Source organism: Nomascus leucogenys, unplaced genomic scaffold, assembly GCF_006542625.1.
Source record: "Nomascus leucogenys isolate Asia unplaced genomic scaffold, Asia_NLE_v1 001429F_37246_qpd_obj, whole genome shotgun sequence".
Taxonomy (NCBI): Eukaryota; Metazoa; Chordata; class Mammalia; order Primates; family Hylobatidae; genus Nomascus; species Nomascus leucogenys.
The window spans coordinates 1-25,425 of record NW_022096362.1 but is presented as its reverse complement, the minus strand read 5'-3'; the positions used below and the strand labels follow the sequence as shown (position 1 = coordinate 25,425).

Genomic DNA, 25,425 nt, shown 5'->3' with positions numbered 1-25,425 from the left:
CTTCTTTAATTTTAGAGCTAAGGCATATAGCGTTTTTCACAGTCCCAGAGTTGGCAAGCATGTGAGGAAACTGGCACCATCATATGCTGTTGACGGGAGCGTAAACAAGCACAACCTCTGCAGACAGCAATTTGATAATTTCTGTCAAAATCTGAAATGCACATGCATTTGACGTAGTAATTCTACTTTCAGAAATTTCTTCCATATATATTTATGAAAGTAAGCAAAGGTTATGTACAATTCTGTTTGTGCAGAATTGCTCATAATAAAAAGAACTAGAAAAGTTAAATGTATATTAATAAGGTGCTTATTACATCAATTATGATATATTCATATAACGGAATACCACACAGATGTTAAAACATATAAACTTGCCCAAAGGTCAGCAAAATATGGCTTGGGGCCAAATCTGTCTCTTATTTTTTTAAGAGATGGGGTCTTGCTGTGTTGCCCAGGCTGGCCTCAAACTCTTGGGCTCAAATGAACCTCTACCTCAGCCTCCCTAGTAGCTGGAACTACAGGCACACACTAGCATGCCTGGCTCTACCTATTTTCGTAAATAAAGTCTTATTGGAACACAACCACACTTGTTTACTATTGTCTATTATTGCTTTCTTGCTGCAATGGTAGAAATTAATAGTTGTGACTGAGAGTATGGCTCACAAAGCCTATCTAGCCCTTCTTTATTTTTTTTTTAAGATGGGGTCTTGCTGTTGCCCAGGCTGGGGTGCTGTGGCACAGTCATGGCCCACTGCAGCCTCAAGCTCCCAGGATCAAGTGATCCTTCTGCCTTAGCCTCCTGAGTAGCTGGGATTACAGATGCGTGCTACCACGCCCAGCTAATTTTTTTATTTTTTGTAGAAATGGGGATCTCACTATGTTGCCCAGGCTAGTCTCAAACTCCTGGCCTCAAACAATCTCCCACTTCGGCCTCCCAAAGTGCTGGGATCGTAGGCACAAGCCATCACATCCACCATGTCTAGCCCTTTATAGAAAAAGTTTACTAACCTCCAAACTAGATCCTGGACATATGCCAACTGATATGAAAAAGATGGCAAAATATCATACTGAGTCAAAAAAAGCTATGGAACAGTCTACAGCATATGATCCAATTTGTATATGACCCCCCACCCCCACCCCCACACATGGGCAATTTTTCGAAAATAAACAAGAAACTTTTCACAATGATAACCACTGAAGTCTGGAACCAACTGGGAAAGGGTCGAGGTGGCAGCAGGAAATTTTCTCTGTATTTTATGCTCTTTAGCAGTGACTATTCAATAAACGGGGTTGGCATAACTAGGTTTCAATATGGAATAAAAATTAAATTAAATCATCTTGGCCGGGTGCGGTGGCTCACGCCTGTAATCCTAGCACTTTGGGAGGCCAAGGCGGGAGGATCACGAGGTCAGGAGATCGAGACCATCCTGGCTAACACGGTGAAACCCCGTTTCTACTAAAAATACAAAAAATTAGCCGGGCGAGGTGGCGGGCGCTTGCAGTCCCAGCTATGCGGGAGGCTGAGGCAGGAGAATGGCGTGAACCCCGGGGGGCGGAGCCAGCAGTGAGCCGAGATCGCGTCACTGCACTCCAGCCTGGGCGACAGCGAGACTCCGTCTCAAAAAAAAAGAAAAAAACAAACAAACAAATTAAAACATCTTTCAGGCCATCACAAAACAAATTCCCAATACAGTAAATACCCAAGTCAGAAAAACAAAATTCTAAAACTGAGAAAACAATATAGAAGGCTGGGCGTGGTGACTCATGGCTAAAATCCCAGCACTCTGGGAGGCAGAGGCAGAGGTGGGCGGATTGTTTACGCTCCCAAGTTCAAGGCCAGCCTGGGCAACATGGTGAAAACCCATCTCTACTAAAAATACAAAAATTAGCCAGGTGTGGTGGTGCGAGCCTGTAGTGCAGCTACCTGTGAGGCTAAGGTGGGAGGATAGCTTGAGCCTGGGAGGCAGAGGTTGCAGTGAGCCGAAGTCACTGCACTGCACTCTAGCCTGAGTGGCAGAGTGAAATTCCGTCTCAAAAAAAAAAAAAAAAGAAACAAAGAAAGAAAGAAAAACAAAACTTTGGTACAGCTAAAAGCATTATCAATAAAATCAAAAGACAAGGCATAAAAGGAAGAAAATATTTGCAAGTGATATAACAGATAAAAGGTTATTACTGGCCGGGCGCAGTGGCTCATGCCTGTAATCCCAGCATTTTGGGAGGCCAAGGTGGGTGGATCACCTGAGGTAGGGAGTTCGAGACTAGCCTGACCAACATGGAGAAACCCCGTCTCTACCAAAAATACAAAATTAGCCAGGGGTGGTGGTGCATGCCTGTAATCCCAGCTACTCAGGAGGCTGAGGCAGGAGAATCACTTGAACCTGGGAGGCGGAAGTTGTGGTGAGCCAAGATTGCGCCATTACATTCCAGCCTGGGCAACAAGAGCAAAACTCTGTCTCAAAAAAAAAAAAAAAAGGTTTACTGAAAATCAACAAGTGAGCAATTCACAGAAAAACTGAATGACAATTAAAAAAAAAAAACAAAAAAAGGCTCACTACTCAAGAGGCAGGAGAATCACTTGAGACTAGGAGTTTGAGACCAGCCTGACAGCCTGGGCAACACAGCAAGATGCTCTCTAAAAAATAAAAAATAAATTTAAAAAAAATGGCCCGATGCGGTGGCTTGTGCCTATAATCCCAGCACTTTGGAACCCTGAGGCAGGCAGGTCACTTCAGGTCAGGAGTTCAAAACCAGCCTGGCCAACATGGTGAAATCCCATCTCTACTAAAAACATACAAAAAATTAGCTAGGTGTGGTGGTGCATGCCTGTAGTCCCAGCTACTCGAGAGGCTGAGCAAGGAGAATAGCTTGAATCAGGGAGGCAGAGGTTACAGTGAGCTGAGATCACAGCACTGCACTCTAGCCTGGGTGACAGAGTGAGACTCCGACTCTCTGTCTGACAGCTTTGAAGAGAGTAGTGGTTCTCCCAGCATGCAGCTTGAGATCTGAGAATGGGCAGACTGCCTCCTCAAGTGGGTCCCAGACACCCGAGTAGCCTAACTGGGAGGCACCCCCCAGTAGGGGCAGACTGACACCTCACATGGCCGGGTATTCCTCTGAGACAAAACCTCCAGAGGAACGATCAGGCAGCAACATTTGCTGTTCACCAATATCCACTGTTCTGCAGCCTCCGCTGCTGATACCCAGGCAAACAGGGTCTGGAGTGGACCTCCAGCAAACTCCAACAGACCTGCAGCTGAGGGTCCTGACTGTTAGGAGGAAAAATAACAAACAGAAAGGACATCCACATCAAAACCCCATCTGTACGTCACCATCATCAGAGACCAAAGGTAGATAAAACCACAAAGATGGGTAAAAAACAGAGCAGAAAAACTGGAAACTCTAAAAATCAGAGCGCCTCTTCTCCTCCAAAGGAACACAGCTCCTCACCAGCAATGGAACAAAGCTGGATGGAGAATGACTTTGATGAGTTGAGAGAAGAAGGCTTCAGACAATCAAACTACTCCGAACTCAAGGAGGAAGTTCGAACCCATGGCAAAGAAGTTAAAAACCTTGAAAAAAAATTAGACGAATGGCTAATTAGAATAACCAATGCAGAGAAGTCCTTAAAAGACCTGATGGAGCTGAAAACCACAGCAGGAGAACTACGTGATGAATGCACAAGCCTCAGTAGCTGATTCGATCAACTGGAAGAAAGGGTATCAGTGATTGAAGATCAAATGAATGAAATGAAGCAAGAAGAGAAGTTTAGAGAAAAAAGAATAAAAAGAAACAAACAAAGCCTCCAAGAAATATGGGACTATGTGAAAAAACCAAATCTACGTCTGATTGGTGTACCTGAAAGTGACAGGGAGAATGGAACCAAGTTGGAAAACACTCTGCAGGATATTATCCAGGAGAACTTCCCCAATATAGCAAGGCAGGCCAACATTCAAATTCAGGAAATACAGAGAATGCCACAAAGATACTCCTTGAGAAGACCAACTCCAAGACACATAATTGTCAGATTCACCAAAGTTGAAATGAAGGAAAAAATGTTAAGGGCAGCCAGAGAGAAAGGTCGGGTTACCCACAAAGGGAAGCCCCTCAGACTAACAGTGGATCTCTCAGCCGAAACTCTACAAGCCAGAAGAGAGTGGGGGCTGATATTCAACAGTCTTAAAGAAAAGAATTTTCAACCCAGAATTTCATATCCAGCCAAACTAAGCTTCATAAGTGAAGGAGAAATAAAATACTTTACAGACAAGCAAATGCTGAGAGATTTTGTCACCACCAGGCCTGCCTTAAAGAGCTCCTGAAGGAAACACTAAACATGGAAAGGAAAAACCGGTACCAGCCACTGCAAAAGCATGCCTAATTGTAAAGACCATCAAGGCTAGGAAGAAACTGCATCAACTAACAAGCAAAATAACCAGCTAACATCATAATGACAGGATCAAATTCACACATAACAATATTAACCTTAAATGTAAATGGGCTAAATGCTCCAATTAAAAGACACAGACTGGCAAATTGGGCAAAGAGTCAAGACCCATCAGTGTGCTGTATTCAGGAAACCCATCTCACATGCAGAGACACACATAGGCTCAAAATAAAGGGATGGAGGAAGATCTACCAAGCAAATGAAAACAAAAAAAGGCAGGGGTTGCAATCCTAGTCTCAGATAAAACAGACTTTAAACCAACAAAGATCAAAAGAGACAAGGCCATTACATAATGGTAAAGGGATCAATTCAACAAGAAGAGCTGACTATCCTAAATATATATGCACCCAATACAGGAGCACCCACGTTCATAAAACAAGTCTTTAGTGACCTACAAAGAGACTTAGACACCCACACAATAATAATGGGAGACTTTAACACCCCACTGTCAACATTAGACAGATCAATCAGACAGAAAGTTAACAAGGATATCCAGGAATTGAACTCAGCTCTGCACCAAGCAGACCTAATAGACATCTACAGAACTCTCCACCCCAAATCAACAGAGTATACATTCTTTTCAGCACCACACCACGCCTATTCCAAAATTGACCACATAGTTGGAAGTAAAGCACTCCTCAGCAAATGTAAAAGAACAGAAATTATAACAAACTGTCTCTCAGACCACAGTGCAATCAAACTAGAACTCAGGATTAAGAAACTCACTCAAAACCGCTCAACTACACGGAAACTGAACAACCTGCTCCTGAATGATTACTGGGTACATAACGAAATGAAGGCAGAAATAAAGATGTTCTTTGAAACCAACGAGAACAAAGACACAACATACCAGAATCTCTGGGACACATTCAAAGCAGTGTGTAGAGGGAAATTTATAGCACTAAATGCCCACAAGAGAAAGCAGGAAAGATCTAAAATTGACACCCTAACATCACAATTAAAAGAACTAGAGAAGCAAGAGCAAACACATTCAAAAGCTAGAAGAAGGCAAGAAATAACTAAGATCAGAGAAGAACTGAAGGAAATAGAGACACAAAAAACTCTTCAAAAAATCAATGAATCCAGGAGCTGGTTTTTTGAAAAGATCAACAAAATTGATAGACTGCTACCAAGACTAATAAAGAAGGAAAGAGAGAAGAATCAAATAGACGCAATGAAAAATGACAAAGGGGATATCACCACCGATCCCACAGAAATACAAACTACCATCAGAGAATACTATAAACACCTCTATGCAAATAAACTAGAAAATCTAGAAGAAATGGATAAATTCGTCAACACATACACCCTCCCAAGAGTAAACCAGGAAGAAGTTGAATCTCTGAATAGACCAATAACAGGCTCTGAAATTGAGACAATATTTAATAGCTTACCAACCAAAAAAAGTCCAGGACCAGATGGATTCACAGCAGAATTCTACCAGAGGTACAAGGAGGACTGGTACCATTCCTTCTGAAACTATTCCAATCAAATGAAAAAGGGGAATCCTCCCTAACTCATTTTATGAGGCCAGCATCATCCTGATACCAAAGCCTGGCAGAGACACAACAAAAAAAGAGAATTTTAGACCAATATCCTTGATGAACATTGATGCAAAAATCCTCAATAAAATACTGGCAAACCGAATCCAGCAGCACATCAAAAAGCTTATCCACCATGATCAAGTGGCTTCATCCCTGGGATGCAAGGCTGGTTCAACATATGAAAATCAATAAACATAATCCAGCATATAAACAGAACCAAATACAAAAACCACATGATTATGTCAATAGATGCAGAAAAGGCCTTTGACAAAATTCAACAACCCTTCATGCTAAACACTCTCAATAAATTAGGTATTGATGGGACATATCTCAAAATAACAAGAGCTATCTATGACAGACCCACAGCCAATATCATACTGAATGGACAAAAACTGGAAGCATTCTCTTTGAAAACCGGCACAAGACAGGGATGCCCTCTCTCACCACTCCTATTCAACATAGTGTTGGAAATTCTGGCCAGGGCAATCAGGCAGGAGAAGGAAATAAAGAGTATTCAATTAGGAAAAGAGGAAGTCAAATTGTCCCTGTTTGCAGATGACATGATTGTATATCTAGAAAACCCCATCATCTCAGCCTAAAATCTCCTTAAGCTGATAAACAAGTTCAGCAAAGTCTCAGGATACAAAATCAGTGGGCAAAAATCACAAGCATTCTTATACACCAATAACAGACAAACAGAGAGCCAAATCATGAGTGAACTCCCATTCACAATTGCTTCAAAGAGAATAAAATGCCTAGGAATCCAACTTACAAGGGATGTGAAGGACCTCTTCAAGGAGAACTACAAACCACTGCTCAATGAAATAAAAGAGGATACAAACAAATGGAAGAACATTCCATGCTCATGGGTAGGGAGAATCAATATTGTGAAAGTGGCCATACTACCCAAGGTAATTTATAGATTCAATGCCATCCCCATTAAGCTACCAATGACTTTCTTCACAGAATTGGAAAAAACTACTTTAAAGTTCATATGGAACCAAAAAAGAGCCTGCATTGCCAAGTCAATCCTAAGCCAAAAGAAGAAAGCTGGAGGCATCACACTACCTGAATTCAAACTATACTACAAGGCTACAGTAACCAAAACAGCATGGTACTGGTACCAAACAGAGATATAGACCAATGGAACAGAAAACAGCCCTCAGAAATAATGCCGCATATCTACACCTATCTGATCTTTGACAAACCTGACAAAAACAAGAAATGGGGAAAGGATTCCCTATTTAATAAATGGTGCTGGGAAAACTGGCTAGCGATATGTAGAAAGCTGAAACTGGATCCCTTCCTTACACCTTATACAAAAATTAATTGAAGATGGATTAAAGACTTACATATTAGACCTAAAACCATAAAAACCCTGAACAAAACCTAGGCAATACCATTCAGGACATAGGCATGGGCAAGGACTTATGTCTAAAACACCAAAAGCAATGGCAACAAAAACCAAAATGGACAAATGCATCTAATTAAACTAAAGAGCTTCTGCACAGCAAAAGAAACTACCATCAGAGTGAACAGGCAACCTACAGAATGGGAGAAAATTTTTGCAACCTACTCATCTGACAAAGGGCTAATATCCAGAATCTACAATGAACTCAAACAAATTTACAAGAAAAAAACAACCCCATCAAGAAGTGGGCGAAGGATATGAACAGACAATTCTCAAAAAAGACATTTATGCAGCCAAAAAACACATGAAACAATGCTCATCATCACTGGCCATCAGAGAAATGCAAATCAAAACCACAATGAGATACCATCTCACACCAGTTAGAATGGTGATCATTAAAAAGTCAGGAAACAACAGGTGCTGGAGAGGATGTGGAGAAATAGGAACACTTTTACACTCTTGGTGGGAATGTAAACTAGTTCAATCATTGTGGAAGTCTGTGTGGCGATTCCTCAGGGATCTAGAACTAGAAATACCATTTGACCTAGCCATCCCATTACTGGGTATATACCCAAAGGATTATAAATCCTGCTGCTATAAGACACATGCACACATATGTTTATTGCGGCACTATTCACAATAGCAAAGACTTGGAACCAACCCAAATGTCCAACAATGATAGACTGGATTAAGAAAATGTGGCACATATACACCATAGAATACTATGCAGCCATAAAAATTGATGAGTTCATGTCCTTTGTAGGGACATAGATGAAGCTGGAAACCATCATTCTCAGCAAACTATCACAAGGACAAAAAGCCAAACACCACATGTTCTCACTCATAGGTGGGAATTGAACAATGAGAACACATGGACACAGGAAGGGGAACGTCACACATTGGGGACTGTTGTGGGGTGGGGGATGGGGGAGGGATAGCATTACGAGATATACCTAATGCTAAATGACGAGTTAATGGGTGCAGCACACCAACATTGCACATGTATACATATGTAACAAACCTGCACGTTGTGCACATGTACCCTAAAACTTAAAGTATAATAATAAAATTAAAAAAATAATAATAATAATTAACATTAAAAAAAGGTGCAACCTCAGTCGCAATCAGGCAAATGAACATTAAAATAACAGAAAAAAAAAGGCCAGGCCCAGTGGCTTACGCCTATAATCCCAGCACTTTGGGAGGCGAAGGCAGGTGGACCACGAGGTCAGGAGATTGAGATCACCCTGGCTAACACAGTGAAACCTGTCTCTACTAAAAACACAAAAAATTAGCAGGGCATGGTGGCGGGCGCCTGTAGTCCCAGCTACTTCGGGAGGCTGAGGCAGGAGAATGGTGTGAACCCGGGAGGCGGAGCTTGCAGTGAGCCGAGATAGTATCACTGTACTCCAACCTGGGCAACAGAGAGAGAGACTACGTCTCCAAAAAAAAAAAAGAGAGACCAACCTGGTCAACATGGTGAAACTCTGTCTCTACTAAAAATACAAAAAATAGCTGAGCATGGTGGCACACACCTGTAATACCAGCTTCTTGGGAGGCTGAGGCATGAGAATTGCTTGAACCCGGGAGATGTAGGTTGCAGTGAGCCAAGATCACGCCACTGAACTTCAGCCTGGGCAACAGAATGATGCTCTGTCTCAAAAAAAAAAAAAAAGGAAAAGAAAAGAGACCACAAAGATGGAATTTTCATCTATCACACTAACAAAAATTTTAAAGTCAAACATTTTGAAGTTTCAAAATCATTATACCCTCTGAATTCAGTTTTTTGTTTTTTTTTTTCCAAGACTAAGTCTTGATCTGTCACCCAGGCTGGAGTGCAGTGGTGCCATCTAGGCTCATTGCAAGCTCCGCCTCCTGGGTGCATGCCATTCTCCTGCCTCAGCCTCCCAAGTAGCTGGGACCACAGGCACCTGCCATCATATCCAGCTAATTTTTTGTATTTTTAGTAGAGATGGGGTTTCACCATGTTAGCCAGGATGGTTTCAATCTCCTGACCTCGTGATCCACCCGCCTTGGCCTCCCAAAATGCTGGGATTACAGGCGTGAGCTACTGTGCCTGGCCTAAATCCAATCTTAAAGTGTTTGAGCTTTGGTCTGAAAATGTATTTTTGGAGAAAAATAAAGTAAAATAAAAAATAAAAAACTAAAATGTTTGGGCTATACTTTGAATTCTTTGTTGTGTGTACTAATTAAATAGGGAATCCTTTCCACATTGCTTGTTTTTGTCAGGTTTGTCAAAGATCAGATAGTTGTAGATATGCGGCATTATTTCTGGGGGCTCTGTTCTGTTCCATTGATCTATGTTTCTGTTGTGGTACCAGCACCATGCTGTTTTGGTTACTGTAGCCTTGTAGTATAGTTTGAAGTCAGGTAGCGTGATGCCTCCAGCTTTGTTCTTTTGGCTTAGGATTGACTTGGCTATGCAGTCTCTTTTTTGGTTCTATATGAACTTTAAATTAGTTTTTTCCAATTCTGTGAAAAAAGTCATTGGTAGCTTGATGGGAATGGCGTTGAATCTGTAAATTACCTTGGGCAGTATGGCCATTTTCACGATATTGATTCTTCCAACCCATGAGCATGGAATTTTCTTCCATTTGTTTGTATCCTCTTTTATTTCATTGAGCAGTGGTTTGTAGTTCTCCTTGAAGAGCTCCTTCACATTACTGTATTTTTACTGCACATTTTCTATGTTTAGATACACTAATACTTAACGTCATGTTACAACTCTCTATAACATTCAGTACAGTAACATGCTGTATAGGTTTATAGCCTATAAGCAATAGCTAGACCACATAACCTAGGTGTGTAGAAGGCTCTACTATCTAGGTTTGTGTAGGTACACTCTATGATGTTTACAGAATGATGAAATAGCCCAATGACACATTTCTCAGGATCCATCCCCATTGTTAAGTGACATATGATGTAATTATGATCTTCAATGATGAAAAATTTTTTAAAAGTAGGGCGCAGACATGGTTACCAGCTTCCTCACACACCTCTTTTTTGACCCCAACATAAAAACACCACAGCTTGAGATATAAGCTCAATAAGGCAAAGCTACACACTTTGTAGTCACTTACACCACTCTAACAACCAAAAGAAACTGAAACTCCAGCTAATTTACTCCCTGGTATAGGAATAGAGAAGGTAACCAAGAATAAATTCATCTAAATATTCCTTTTGTTAAGGCCTTTCCTTCGTTTCCACATAATCTGTAAGTGAAAACTCTATCAAAATGGATCATTAAAAATGGCTTCTACTCTTAACAAAACATAACAATATAAACTTATGCTGTTTTGCATAGAGAACTTTATCCAAATTTTCTACTGAGTAGCCAGGAGAAATTTAATGACAATGAAACAATATGATTATTGACTACAGAAAGAATAGCTTTTCTGGAGAAAATATATATACTTAGTGAGCTGCTCTTTATTCTTGTTATCAATTATAAATCACAGCTGCCAGTTTTCTGCTTCTGTAGTTCTCATAGTGGACATTATTAGTAACATCTTTCAAGTCCTGCATGTGTGTTCTGTCATAAATAAACAGTAAGAGTTTGCTTCTATTAATAGCTAGGGGGAAAAAAGCTAAAAAAGCTTTAATATAAATTCAAAGTATTACCAAAATAAAAATTTCAGATTTAAAATGAACAAAAAACTATTGTTAAGGAAGGTGGCATTCATCTGTTTTCATTTACACTCAAAGCAGACCAATAAATAAAAAGCTAATTTAGATTCCATAGAGATTTTAAGACCCATAAATCTCCCAAGGCAGTTACTGAAGGATGACCTTTCTATGAAAGAGTATTCATCTTATATTATCTATTTAAATACTAGACAAGAGTGTGTAGATCAGCTACTACTAAAGCTCATAAAATCTAAAAGAAACTGCCTTTTAGCAATATTACTAAGGTAACATATGAGTTTTTATGAATACATAATAATACATTTCAGATCACATATCAAGTTATTTTCAAACTAGGGAATTTTAGAGTAAATTTCTGTTTCTTCAAACTGTCTAGGTGAATGTGGTATTTTGGTTAAACAAATTTTTGCTTACAGCATTTCTATCATACATAAAATCAATACATATGAGATAAATCTACAATACATATGGGATAAATCTACAATACATATGGGATGATGTCATCATTATTTAATAATTCAAGACACTGAAGATACCCTTAGCTGCTCTATGGATATCCTTTACCAATGTAGTGTTCTTGGATATACATGCTGTGGCAATACTCTGTATTGTCAATCCTCCCTCTTCTCATCATCTATTCTATCTCAAACTTCCTATATCTACCATCATTCATCTTCACCACTTTACTAAAACTCCGTTCTGGGAGACAAACATAAAGGTGTATTGTTGGTTGGGTGCAGTGGCTCACTCCTGTAATCCCAGCACTTTGGGAGGCTGAGGTGGGCAGATTGCCTGAGCTCAGGAGTTCGAGACCAGCCTGGCCAACATGGTGGAACCCCACTTCTACTAAAAGTACAAAAATCAGCTGGGTGTGGTGGCGAGCACCTGTAATCCCAGCTACTTGGGAGGCTGAGGCAGAAGAATCACTTGAACCCAGGAGGCGGAGGTTGCAGTGAGCCAAGACTGCACATAGCACTCCATCCTGGGTACAAGTGTGAGACTCTGTCTTAAAAAAATGTGTATTGTTGTACTGTTTTTATCATTCCTTACATCCAGAAAAGCTTTACTGTTACTTCACAATCCAGCTTCTTGAATCTCCCCCTTTATGAATAAAATGTGATATTCAATTACTCTGATTCATATCATACTGACATTTCCATGCAATTCTCTGATAGTTCACTCTCCTTAGCCCTAAGTCTGGGTTTTCCAAAAATCTCATCTCCCAGACTCTGTCCCTTGATGAATTCATGTTCTCTTACAGCCACAACAGTTACTTCTGAAGCTCTACCACTCCACTTCGGGCAAGTCAGGCAGCTCGCTACTCCTGGCATATCTGGTGATTGACAGTGAACTGTTCATGCTAATTTGTCAATCTCTCATCAAAGAGTTCAACTGCTTTGGAAACCTTTTTCTCAGCCTTGACATCAAAGCATTCCACCCATGACCATTTTCTCCTTGGTTGTCATTTATTTTTGGTACAAGTATATTTCACAGGTGATATCATACCTCTTCAACTAAAAGCTCCCATTTACAAGGAACATGCCATTACCTTTTCTGTCCCAATGCAGACAACAGATAATAGGAATTTTTTTAAAATTGGTAACTCAAGATTGAGGCTGAGATATGATAAACACTTTTTGGAATAAATTATTGTTACCAGTTTCTCTAAGTGGAGAATAGTAAGAACAAACACCTATGCCAATATAAAAAAGTTTATGTAATTTTCTTGTTGTTGTGGTAAGTCAGGGATGCTGACTGGGGTAACTATGGGTCACACGGAATTTCCTGTGGTTTCTAAAACCCATCTTGATATACAAGAAGATAATCTGTGCTAATATCATGTTCTAAAAAAAGTGCTACATAACATTTTATTTTTTATTTGTATTTTTAATTTTAAGTTGACAAGTAAAATTCTGTTTTTATCATGTACAATATGCTATTTTGAGATATCTATCTCAAATGATAAAAACGTAATTTTACTTGTCAATTTAAAATAGAAATAAAAAGTAAAATGTTACATGCACACATATGCATTGTGGAGTGGCTAAATCAAGCTAATTACCATATGCATTACCTCACATAGTCATCATTTTTGCGGTGACATTTTAAAATCTCATCATTTTTCAATACATTGTATTATTTTTACCTATAGTCATCATGTTGTACAATAGATTTATTGAACTTCTTCTAACTGTAATTTTGTATTCTTTTACTAACATCTTCCCAGTGCTTCCTCCACCCTACCAAAGTTACTTGTTTACATTTTTGTTATTCACTTACTCTCCCTTGCCACTCTGAGCAATCACTGCTATGTAGGCTACAGTCTTGTACTTCACAAAAATGTAATGGGAAAAATTAAAGTTCTGAGAGCAGGAAAATCACCTTAACTTGAAGAGGATCTCCTTAGACACTTAACCACACTTCAATCTCATCTTTCATGCACCTCAGACTAGCATCAGGAATTAGTTCAAGAGGGTTTGTTCTTGGATTTGGGGGAAAGTTTAATATTAATATTAGGATGGTGATTTCTTTTGGTTTTGGGTTTTTTGTTTGTTTGTTTGTTTGATGGAGTTTCGTTCTTTTTACCCAAGCTGGAGTGCAATGGCATGATCTCGGCTCACTGCAACCTCCGCCTCCCGGATTCAAGCGATTCTCCTGCCTCAGCCTCCAGAGTAGCTGGGACCACAGGCGTGTGCCACCACGCGCCACCAAATTTTTGTATTTTTAGTACAGAAGGGGTTTCACTGTGTTAGCTGGGAGGGTCTCAATCTCCTGACCTCGTTATCTGCGCGCCTCGGCCTCCCAAAGTGCTGGGATTACAGCCATGAGCCGCCACTCAGCAAGGCTGGGGCATTTTTAAGAAGTCAGCCAGCTCGAGTACTTTGGAAAAAGCAGCGTCCTGTGGGATGAAGAACCCAATAATGAAAAGCAAGACTTCGTTACACAATGTGTGGAGCTCAAAGCCCTGTGAACTGTACTGGTCACAGATCCATGAGGCTGGCCCAGATGACAGGTATAGAAGAGATCATCCCCAATAAAGAAACAAGCTGTTTTCTTGTTTCTTTACCTTCTCCTAAAAGATAGAAAAGTAGATGTTCAACAATGCCAGTTTTGAACTGAGGAGGCAGTTCAAAAGGAGGCAGTTTGAATCCTGAAGTGAAAGAAGCGAGAGTGCAGAAAAACTCCTTTGTCATCTACCTGTGCTGAGCTCAGACTCTGGATATTGTTGAGAGAGCACCATCTTCTGAAAAGTCTGCAAAAAAAGAAATGGAGTGGAAGACCTAAGCATTTATGGAGACATCAGAGGAGGGCACAGACACACCATCACATGAACAGGGGGCACAGACACACCCTCTGCACTGAGTTAGGACAATGACCTTATGTTTGTGGGATATTTCTACATTTTCCCTCCCAGTAGTCTAAATTCGTAGTCCTAATAATAACTTTGATGAATCAACATAAATTTGATCACACAGGATGGGCACGGTGGCTCACACCTGTAATCCCAGCACTTTGGGAGTCTGAGGCAGGCAGATCACAATGTCAGGGGATCGAGACCATCCTGGCTAATACAGTGAAACCCAGTCTCTACTAAAAATGCAAAAACTTAGCCGGGCATGGTGGCAGGCACCCGTAGTCCCAGCTACTCAGGAGGCAGTGGCAGGAGAATGGCATGAACCCGGGAGGCAGAGCTTGCAGTGAGCTGAGATAGTGCCACTGCACTCCAGCCTGGGCAACAGAGCGAGACTCCACCTAAACAAAAAAAAAAAAAAAACAAAAAAGAAAAATTTGATCACGCAATCCAGTTTATGACAGAAAATAGTTTTTGTGTTTCACTTAAACCAGGAGAAATATTATAGAGGGAGACTTGAGTGCAAAAAAAAGCAAGAGGTTTGAAGGAAAGATAAAGGCTATTCTATCTGTTGAATAAAATGTCTAGGAGGCCATTGATTTGGACTGGGCTCCTCCACTAAGTCTAACAGACCAAGCTAACATGCAGTTGAAATACAGTAGCTGAGCGTTAATTGCTGGAGGCTTTGTAACCAATTAATCAATTAAGCTGTAACCAATGAGGTTATCTCCACTGTACTTCTGTTTCCCATAAATGCTGTTAGGCCGTGTTATTGGTTGGCATTCTCTGAACCTGCCTGCTTTGCAGGGTTGCCTGATTCTTCAACCGTTTTTGTTTTGTTTTGCTATGTTTCATTTTGTTGTTCTTTGCTCAAATAAGCCCAGTTAAAATTTAAACGTGTCTAAGGATATTTCCATGAAACATGAGAAAAGGACACAGAAAAGATGATTGGTCTGGTTTGTGTTAATTAAGTGCTTGTTGCAAATAATTCGCCACTTTTTAAAAGAAACCAAGTGGTCACACAAAGTGAGAGGCTGCTGTAAATGTTTGAATAAAGGAGTTTAGTTAATCTGCATCTCTCCTACCCCACAAATTTGGACAACTTTGAGTCACAAAAAATCACCAGTTGTTCTGTGGACTAAATCACACGAGCTCTAGAACACAAGCTCCATCTAAAGTAAGTGGGAATCGCCTTTTCCATGCAAAAAGCGCCACACAAAGCCATTCCATGCCACCAGCTTTATGGAGCATCACAGTTACATTTTCCACAAAAAACACCCCCTCCACTTTCCCAGAAAGACCGTGCACCCCTAATGTCTGGTGATTCAGCCAAGGCATGTTATAGGAGCATGTTCCTGAAATCTACAGCATAAATGAATTGTATTAAAGCCTTCTACCCTCTCTAGTAGGACGTTAGTTGCTGCTTACAGGTCTTTTTGGAGTGAATGCTGTTGTCATTCCCCTGAGACTCAAGCCTGTCAAATATACCAGACTCTGGCCCTCTCTCTTCTGTTCCTATCGTCTCCCATTGTCATTTCCTTCTTCTTCCCTGCAGATTCGATCTCTGGATCTTCTCCACTCCAAATGCTGTCATTATCATCAATGACCTACGCAGGATTTTTGTGCTCTATTTTGAATATGTATTTGTGTGTGTATATATATTTAAAATTGCTTATATATCTATATATAAAATGGCTTATATACACTTATTATTATAGATTATAATAATGTATGTATATAATAATATAAACAATATATTATATGTTTTATATACATATTTATGTAATTGTGGGAGTGGCATCCCTTTACCTTTGCCACATTCTGTCAGCTAGAAGTAAGTCACAAGTCCCATTCACACTCAAGGGGAGAGTATTACACAAATACTTGAACACTAGGAGATAGAAATTATTGGAGCTCAACCTAGGGGCTCTTTGTCAAAGTAAGCTTGTGCAAAGTTAATTGCGTTTTCCAGGCTTTTAAATATACTCCTACTGTAATCTGAATGTTTGTGACTGCCCCCATCACCGAAAATTCATATGTTGAAACCTAATCACCAATGTCATTAGGTTAGGATTTAGGGCCTTTGGAAGGTGATTAGGTGATAAAGGTGGAATTTTCATAAATGGGATTAGTGCTTTCATAAAATAAGCCTGAGAGAGACTTTTTTCTGTAAATGGCCAAGTAGTAAATATTTCAGGATTTGCAAGTCAAATGGCCAAATCAAGGATATTATGTAGGTACTTATATAAGAAGGGAAAAAAAAGTCCACTCATATTTATTGATGAAATTCAAATATAATACTAATTGAGTATAATTATTGATAATGAGAAGTATTAAATCATCATTATAATACCAATAATTATTATTACAGAGAGGGGCTCAAAGTTAGTATTTCCTATCATCAAAGTCATTTGCTAATGCTCATCTGTTAATGACCTGTAATGCAATTTTATTTATTTCATCTTTGAAAATATCTTTCCATAAAGATAGGAGATGCCAAATGGCTAATATTAATCTGTGAGTATATGATTTGGGGCATATTCATTCATGGAAGACATTCATGTATTCCAGTAGGTTCATCTCTTTATGTTTGCTTTTAGCATGTCATTACATTGCGAATTAGTCACTTTAAAGTGAGGCTTAGTTTGAAGCTCCTCAATTTCATAGTTAAGTAAATTTTGAAATATGAAAATTGCTTTTGCCCTTGCACTAAGTTTTTAACACACTGCTGGTACTGTAGTTCAAGTTCAGAAAATATATCTGCTGAAAATTTCTGTGGGATTGGAGAATTGCTTCTTTTAACTTTTGACAGCACAGGCAGTGCACAGGGCAGCTGAATATTACTACGATTCTAGCAGTGTTAGCTGTCATCAAAATGACTTTATTACAGTACAAGTTTTATATATAAACATGGTTTTGCCTTGTAATTTTGGGCTGCATTTGTTAAAAAGCATTATCCCATCTGAAAAAAAAGCTAACTTCCAAAGCCATTCAGTGTTTGATCATAGTAATTGAGGGCAGCTCTTCCCCTTCAAAAAAATTTCCATCTCAGCCCAGAGTTAAAAAAAAAACACACACACAACTTGTCAGTGTTATGTCATTAAACTGCTGTGTGATCCCTCTTGTCAGGACCTTCAGCTTCTAATTTCTGTCAAAAATTTATAAAAGTGATGATGGTTGGTCCACCAGAGCAAATTAAGTCCACTGTTGACGTTACTGTCCAATAACACCTGATACCATCAAATATTTTCCACGAATTATCTTTTGATGAATAATATAATAAATACCAATAGGCTTACATTCATCACAAGTTTTTAAACTTGTTCAGCTAAGCCTCTTTCTTTCCTTCTCATAATTTCACCATCACTAGTTGTAACATATCTTAGCAGATTTAGCTTCAGGTTGTAATGAATTATTGTTTTTTTCAACTTCTTAGAAAATACTCTACTTCTAGGCCGGGCACGTTGGCTCATGCGTATAATCCCAGTACTTTGGGAGGCCGAGGCAGGCAGATCACCTGAGGTCAGGAGTTCGAGACCAGCCTGGCCAACATAGTAAAACCCCCGTCTCTACTAAAAACACAAAAATTAGCTGGATGTGGTGGTGCATGGCTGTAATCCCAGCTACCCGGGAGGCTGAGGCAGAAGAATTGCTTGAACCTGGGAGGCGGAAGTTGCAGTAAGCCGGGATTGTGCCACTGTACTCCAGCCTGGTCAAGACTCTGTCTCAAAAAAAAAAAAAAAAAAAAAAAGACTGGTGACAGAGACTCGAATCTTCATTTCTTACATTAATAGTTTGAATGCTTATCAACTGAGCTCCATGAATCAATCTAGCTGGGGCACACATATCTATTCCACTAACTCATTTGGTAGGTGCTGTCCTAATCTGTGAATCTCCTTTGAATTCTCCTCTTGGCAGAGAGAGTTCCATTTTAAAGGGACAAGATAATCGCTAAACTCCAAAATGCTCTATTTTCCTCCCTCCTGTCTTCCTTGTCTTCCATCTCTTTATGAGTCTAGATCAAGAGCTGTAATGTTCCCTAGAAAAAGTCACTGAATGTATTAGCTCCTTCTTCACTCATTTTCCTTCCTTTTCAAACTTGTGTAAATCATAGGAACTGCTTGAGCTCATTTCCAGGGGTTGACTCTTAAAGTGGAAGAACTTGTGGCACCTTCCTCTGTCGCAGATGCACAATGTAAACATTAAGCCAAATGCCTTAGAAAGCCTAAAATGAGCATGAAATAAAAATATTTACTCATAGTCCCTTCTCCTTTGATCGTGCTTGAATTTTTCCCTTGAAATCAGTGCTTCCATCAAAGCTGTTATTCACTGTCTGAGTGGCTGTGAGTGGAATCAAAGGCCAAATAAAAATCCAAGAAATGAACAACATTTTTTTTCTTTAATTAAAAGGAAAATCTAAATTCTACCACAAATAGCAAAGTATACTCTGATAGAAGGAAATCAAGGACAGTTTTCATGGGCTCTGTGGCTTAGTTGGTTAAAGTGCCTGTCTCGTAAACAGGATGATCGTGGGTTCAAATCCCAGCGTGGGCCTTGACTGGCAATGTGGGCAGGCCTTCCTGCCCACTCTCTTAAAACTTGAGATTTTCTGCCGTTCCTTTCTACCATCGGGGATCCTCCGCCCCTGATTTTGGATGTAATAGGTGGCATCTGAAGGCTTCGGAAACAAACTGGAACTGTACATCCTCCCAACATAGGACTACATAAAAATAGCAAAGAGCTGGACGATAATTATAGTATCCTGCCCCCTTTTTTTTTTTTTTTGCTTAAAAAAAGATAACCCATATATGCCATGGGGATTTTCTGTGCAAGGTCGTTTCAAGTATTCCAATATTATATAAAGAGTTAAGAACAATGAATTGAAGTTTAGAGAGGGAACGTATACTGTGGGCATGGATTTTAATACAATACTGGCCAGTGCTCTTGTTATTATAATTCAACGATAGTTATGTGAAGAGTTAGAATGTCTTCAATTCTCCAAATTTGTAAAATGTCAATTATGAATTATCTGTAATTATGAATGCCGATTATAGATACTACAATTATATGTACTATGAATGTCTACTTAATATTGATGAAGGCCAGCTATATAATTTACAGGCCCAGTGTAAAATGAAAATACAGGGCCCCTTACTCAAAAAGTAGGGGCAAGTGTCATCAAAGGTGCTAAAATACAAAGCTTTTCCCTTTCAGTCGCTCTTTGTTCGGCCTGTCATGGTATTTTTCATTTTCTGTCTAATGTCACTCTAATTAAGAAAAAATAAAATAAAATTATAAGTATCAAAATGAATTTTACAGTTCATCTTTATTTCACACATCAAAATTCATGGGGCATTGCTATTGCTTTATTATATATGGAGAAGCAAAGGAAGTCAGACATGAAATTCCTTTGCTCACGTGCCATGCTCTTTTGCTCCCCCGAATATCAATTACTAATCATAAATTAAGAGATGCAGTTCATATGAAATTTTAAGACTGCAACGGTAGATCGCTGGTAGATTCTCCTCTGAAAAGGAAAACTTGCCAAAACCCAGAATTGAACCAGTGTCCTTTAGATGTTCAGTCTAATGCCCTCCTAACCGAGCTATCTCAGCTTACTGCAGACTAGAAACTTTATTCAATTTCTCTTTCAATACTTCGATTGTTTCCAACTTTTTAGCTTTCAGGTTTCTTAAGTGCTTTTATTATACAATGTATTTACCCACTAAGAAAGACTTAGAACTTACTGACTCCTATGTGTGATGGCTGAATAGAATTCCTTGGCAGCGTGGGATGGATACGTGGAGGAGGGAGACAGAAGATAAGTGACAGGAATTAACAAAAAAAAAAAACTTCCTGCCCTTCCACATCCTGTTGGTTGAGCCAGACACAACAAAGAAAATTTTAAAAATAATAAAAATAAAACATAAAGTGTGTTGTTCTTTGTTTTTCTCTTCTTTTTGTCTTTGATAATCTTTAAAGATGTGGAGAATTGGAACCCAAGGTTAATTTCCGTTAATGTGTGGTCAGGTTTCTGTCTCCTAGTGATGATTTCGAGTGATCTATTAATCCTTTGTTTTATCCTCTTCCATCTAGTCTTTGCCATAGTCTTTTGCCCTAGGTGGTGCAGAAGTTTATGGCGTACAAATGGAGTAGCACTAAAGAGAGTCCTTTGGATCATGTATACAATTAAAGTGTGTGACAAAAGACGGGGTGGTTGTTGGTGAGTAGCTAAAGAGCAGCAACGTTTTCAGGAAATGAAACCGAGACAGCACACATTTTAAGTATGCATTCTACCACTGAGCAACACTCTCGTGATAGCCAAACTCTCTTGGAGATACATCTTGATATATCTCCAAAGGCATAAAATGCAATAATTTGAACCTCATCAAAAATTTAAAAAGCCTTGTTCATCTTTCGGACATATAGCTCAGTGGTAGAGCACATGCTTTGCTTGTATGGGGTCCAGAGTTCAACGCCCAGCACTTCCATGGTTTTGTTTATTCGATTTCCCAAGTACTTTTATAGCACACATACCTTCAGTAACGCAATGCGGAATCCTTTCTCCTACTTTATGCCTTCAGTTCCTTTTTTTTTTTTAAACTACTCACACAGAAATTAAGCATGATTTCTGTGATAGCAGAAAGAAGAAACAAAAGAAAAAAATGCTTATTCAACATCATGAATGCAATAACACTAACCAGCTTTTCACTTATTCTTTCTTTCTACAATGTTACTTAGGAGAATGAAGAGAAACAAAGAAGAAGAAGAAAAAGAAACTTGTGGACTTTTTTTTTTTTTGCCATAATAGCTAATCCTAAAGACACTAGCAGTGGGAATTATTTGGGTATTATCCTAAAGACACTAGCAGTGGGGAAAATTAGGATGGTTTTCCAGCCATCCCAGGAAAAACACTTTGGATAACAAATCGAATGCCTTGGACACAGACTATTTATAAACCTTTATCACATACCTGGAATAGAACACATAAATTTGAATAAGGGCTCTTGCATCTCGTGAAGGAGCTTGAAAAAAGAAAAAAAGTAAAGAAAGTCCCACCACCAACGTGCTTTAATTTTGAAGACAAAATAATGTTCATTACCTGTGATGGAGAACATTTGTCTTTCGGATAAATTCAAGTGATGGAGAGAATTTTTTCCTCTCTTCCTTCTTCCTTCTATCCAGTTTTCTAATCCAGAACTTCTGCATCGACTAATAGGTGTCCCAGGTTCCTAGAACTGTGCCTGTCTATGATACACACCCTCTTTTTTTTTTTCAGACTCTTTATGGAAGTGATGAAAGCATCCCAGGGACAGAACAGCTATGAACTATGCTCTTCCCCTGCTGGCCAATCTAATTCTATTAGCTCTGTGCTATCCAGGACTTCCTCGCATTTTTTCATTTATTGATGGCACTGTGAACATTGATGGCGCTCTGAAAGCTGGAGGGCTCTCCAGTTTATTCTTTGGAACATCTATATGCACAGCAAGCTTTCCTGTTGTGATAGCTTTGCTCAGTCACCCATTCTGGCTTCGCTGTTCTGCGTTTGCTGTTGCCCTGTTTATTCCTCTAGTCTGGGAAAACGTCAATTGATTAAAGTTAATAAAATTTTGAAGCTTTTTTAAAAAAAATCCTTTGTGAACATAGTCCTTAAGGGAGGATTAGAGATGAAGGTCTGGAATCAAAACTGAGGACAATCTCAGAGCTCGTGATGCATTAACGAGGATTGAGAGTCAGCTGGAAAATGGATGTTGTTACGGCGTCTGACAAATACAGTGTGAATTCAACTTGCCGAAGGCTGCCTCTGGACTGAGGGGCACTTTATCTGAGTCAGTATTGCGGGAGAAAGCAGAAGTGTGGCAAACATAGCTCAATTGGAAGAACTCTGGACTAAAGATCTAGGCTAAAATCAGGGATCCTTCTCCATGACTGAACAGTCTTCAATGTTGGAAGTTTCTGCTTTTTGCTGGTGGAGGACAGTCGCTTTCATGCAGTTTGCTTATGAATGGAGCTTGGAGCAGGCTAACAGGAATGGGAAAGTCTGAGGATAAGAAACTGTGTCATTTGGACTGTAATCTTAGTGTCTTAGTATACTGTTATAAGTATATTAGGATACTGTTAGCTGCCAAACAATATCCAATTCAGTGATTTCATGAAAGTAGAGGAATGTAATCCTGCGATCTTTATCCAACCAACAGAAATGAAACAAACAAACTGAAAACAAAGTGATATTTTATATATAAGCCAACAGGACCCAATTGCGGGCGGGGTGGGTAGCTTAGTGGTAGAGCGTGTGTTTCTCATGTATGAGACCCCGGGTTCGGCCCCCAGCTCTTCCAGCCATTCATTTTCTTCATTCTCCTGTCTCATTCTTTGCATGGGTTTGTCACGTTTCCCCTGCTCCTATAAAAAGAGGAGAGTGTCAAATGTGTTGCTTTTAATACTATGCTATTTATTCGGGCAGTCATCTGTGGCTTTTTATAAAACTTAGCGTGAGAAGAATATATTGCTAACGTGACTGAAACAAGCAGACATTGAAACGGGGGCACAGATTACTCCACAAGGAGTTCTTCTTTATACTTTTTCCAGACACAATATCTCTTAAATTATGTTGATTAATGTTAAAACTTTCCAGGCTTACATCAAAGCTGTGTGTGGGTCGTGGTATTATCGTTTCTAACTGTATGTAGATATCGACTTGTAGCCCAGTGTAAATAAAATCATAAATAGATACATTTTCCATCAGATCTCCTTGGCAGGAAGCACGAACCCTGCAGTCACATTACAGACCCATGCACTTTGAGTTCCGTTTGGAGGTATCACTAAAGAGCAAGACTGAAAAAGAATGGAAATAAGAAAAAATAGGCAGCTCAGAGAAATTTTTCCTTGCATCTATGTTTTATGAGCATTAGGTCATCTAAGGCTGAGGAGCAGAAAATCTTGCCACTGGTTGCCTTATGCTTGTCTCCTCGGGGCTCCTCCAATAGCCGCCTCTGCCTCTGAGAATTGAATTGTGAGCAACAGAGGGGCTGGGCATCAGGTTCCAAGTTTTTCTGGGTGAGTTAGTAGGTAAAGGTTGTCTAAATGTAAGGTGGCATTCAGCGCTTTGCCTCGTGAATGCTTAAAACATTCTGACTGAAGACAGCCAGCTCTCCTTCGCTGGAATAGCTTACAGCCTACAGCAGCAATCTACCAATAGGTTTTAAAAGTTAGGTCTTGGCTGGGCACGGTGGCTCACGCCTGCAATCCCAACACTTTGGGAGGCCTTGGCGGGTGGATCACCTCAGGTCAGGAGTTCGAGACCAGCCTAGCCAAAATGGTGTAAACCTCTTCTCTACTAAAAATTTAAAAATTAGCCGGGCATGGTGGCCAGAGCCTGTAATCCCAGCTATTCGGGAGGCTAGGTGGAAGAATCGCTGAACCCGGCAGGTGGAGGTTGCGGTGAACTGAGATCACACCCCTCCAGCCTGGGCGACAAAGAGAAACTCCATCTCAAAAAAACAAAACAAAACAAAAAAACTTAGGTCTTGGGTTTTGGCAGCAGTTATTTTTATCGCACGTTAAATCGACTTTCACAGAAATGTACACAAAATATGTAATAGAAGACACAGATAACTCCCCACTGTTCCCAGACCAAAACATCTAGCTGAAGTAAAAATCTCAGAAACATTGCCAAACAGCGTATTTAAATTCTTTGCCTTCTACATTTCTAGATGAACTTCGGGGTTTTTTGTTCTTGAATCTTTAAATGAATTAATAATACTTCCACCTCACTGTACCAAAGGTCCAAAGGCAGGCGTGGCAAAAGGTGTGTGGATGAGGAATGGGACTAGATAAAGTTGCTTGAATTTCTAGAAAGAAACCTTGTTAAAGCATCAGTAAAAATCATGGTATATCATTGTTCTGCACTTCTTTTCCGTACAAATCGTGTGTTGGTGAATGTATCAAAATCAATACCAGTTTTCTTTGTCAAAGCCTTTGCATGCTACCTTTGTATTAGAAAATGTATTTTAAATGTGAAGTTGAAATTCCAAATATAGCATGAAATTTCCTTCGTTTGAAAACACGAGAGCATGCTCTCCTACTTCCTTAAGGAGCAGGAGAGGGGGCACGGATGAATAACAAGTTCAGTTTTCTCTGAGACTCAAACCCAGGACAGAGGTTTTAACCAGCTAAGTCACAGAGTCCCCTGGCAGGGCTTCCCCATCAGGTATGTTATGGTCATCTGATGTCTGAATTATTTCTGGACAAAGACAAATGGTGACCTTCTTTCTTTTGACCCTCATTCCTTGACTCCTGATTGGCCACAGAGTCGCAAATCAGTGAAAAACAGCTTGGACCACCTTCCATTTTGCCAAGCATGGATTCTCAGGCATCTTTTACTTCTGCTGTTTAACCCCACAGTATTGTGTGGAGCCCTCACATATCTCTCAGGCAGCTATCAAAAACCATGAAAGACAAAACGTCCCAATGAACCAGTAGAACCTGGCCATTGTAATCCATGAGAAATCCATATTTTGGACACCCCTTTCCAAGAAAAGGGAATAGCTAAGCCCTATGACCTCAAAGCTTCACCCACAACAAACCTGGCCAACGTTAACTCACTTGGCTTCAGGTTGGAGCTCCAGTGTGTTTCTCTTTCTCCAGGTAGTCTCCACCCTATCACAGATTTCCTACACCATTGCACCAGGGCCCCTGAATTTTCACTGCTTCTGGCTGTCCACACAATTAGAAATGCTAGGAGGAGAGTACAAAAGAGCAGAACTCAGAAAGTTGTCTGGGGAAATCTAGATCCAGGTGGAAGAAGAAAACAAGTCCCAAATGAAAACCTATGTGTGCGTTTCCACGCTACCCACCGAGGAGTCCGTACGGCTTTGTTCTGGATTCCCGTTGTAACTTGAAGGGAAACTTTCACAATGTCTGGAGCCCTTGATGTCCTGCAAATGAAGGAGGAGGATGTCCTTAAGTTCCTGCAGCAAGAACCCTCTTAGGAGGCATCATTCTTTACTTC

At 39.9% G+C, this 25,425-nt stretch overlaps 1 non-coding gene and 1 pseudogene across 1 annotated transcript; one reads left to right on the top strand and one right to left on the bottom strand.

Annotated features, from left to right (window-relative positions):
* Positions 1-25,351, bottom strand: part of LOC115833894 — a 34,301-nt pseudogene extending 8,950 nt beyond the window's left edge.
* On the top strand, positions 18,894-18,969 carry TRNAT-CGU. Its single transcript has one exon. It is a non-coding gene; the product is annotated as a tRNA-Thr (tRNA).
* Positions 25,352-25,425: the final 74 nt, after the last annotated feature.